This window comes from Cynocephalus volans, chromosome 14, assembly GCF_027409185.1.
Source record: "Cynocephalus volans isolate mCynVol1 chromosome 14, mCynVol1.pri, whole genome shotgun sequence".
NCBI classification, from domain to species: Eukaryota; Metazoa; Chordata; class Mammalia; order Dermoptera; family Cynocephalidae; genus Cynocephalus; species Cynocephalus volans.
This window is the reverse complement of record NC_084473.1, coordinates 83,924,192-83,925,387: the sequence shown is the minus strand read 5'-3', so window position 1 is coordinate 83,925,387 and position 1,196 is coordinate 83,924,192. Positions and strand designations below refer to the sequence as shown.

General features: G+C 41.2%; 1 pseudogene; it reads left to right on the top strand.

The window, feature by feature from the left end:
• The first annotated feature begins 278 nt into the window (after positions 1 to 278).
• Positions 279 to 899, top strand: LOC134362588 (immunoglobulin kappa variable 4-1-like; annotated as a pseudogene).
• The last annotated feature ends 297 nt before the right edge of the window (positions 900 to 1,196 follow it).

Genomic DNA, 1,196 nt, shown 5'->3' with positions numbered 1-1,196 from the left:
TTTATTTGAAAATTGTGCTGGACTTTATTGACAATTACAGTTTTATGTTGATTCCTGTCACTTTTATAGGCATAAAATCTTATTTTCTGGGTAATGATATTTTTGACTCTTCTTCTCATTGTTTTGTCTCCACAATTCCCCTGAACAGGCACTTTTGCTTTCATAGTCTCTGGTACTTTGCATAGGTTTCTCTGGCGCTAGGCTGCCTGCTGAGAGCTCTATAAATGGGGTTTCCCTGAGATGGAGCCTGAGTGCATAAGACAGGTGAACGCAGCAAGATGGTGCCACAGCCTGACCTCCTCATCTTCCTGCTCCTCTGGGTGACAGGTGAGAGGCTTGAAAGAGTAGTATCTTTATAAAATTAGAAAAATGATTTTAAAATACAAAATACAAAACACCATTCATGTAAAATATTCTAATTATTTATGATGAATAAGAAAACCTACATTTTTAGGTATATATTTTAATTTCTTAGTAATGCAGTGTGTGGTCACTGTCCATTCTTGATTGCAGGTGTCTATGGGGACATTATAATGACCCAGTCTCCAGACTCCATAATAAGAACTACTTAGCCTGGCACCAGCAGAAACCTGGACAAGCTCCTAGGCTGCTCATCTCCTGGGCATCTATCTACCTGGATATCTGGAGTACCTGATCGATTCAGTGGCAGTGGGTCTGGGACTGATTTCACTCTCACCATCAGCAGCATCCAGGTTGAAGATGTGGCAGTTTATTACTCTCAGAAGCATTATAGCACTCCTCCAACAGTGCTTCAGCCTCGAACACAAACCTCCTCCCCAGGGCCATGGTTCAAGGAGTCTTTACAGCAGCAGCTGCTTCCTTTCTGCTCAGCCCTGTTTCTTCCTGAGATGTATAAGAGGACATGTCTCCTAGCCTAAATCTGAAACAACATGCAGGTCCCAAGATATGACTGAGCAGATCATCCTGTCCTGAGTCTCTTACACAAGAAAGTAATCTCATGAAGATGTTGTAATGATCTATTGTGGATCCTTATCTACCTTGTTCGAGATTTTTTTTTTTATCACCTGAATCTCCATAGTCTGTACAGGTGGGTTTATATTACTGGACTAGTAACAGTTTCCATTGAATTTTGTGGAAAAGAAATCAGTGTGCTTCATACCCTGATGGATCGACTATCTCTTCCCTGTGCCTGTTGACCCATTTTATTCCTTTGC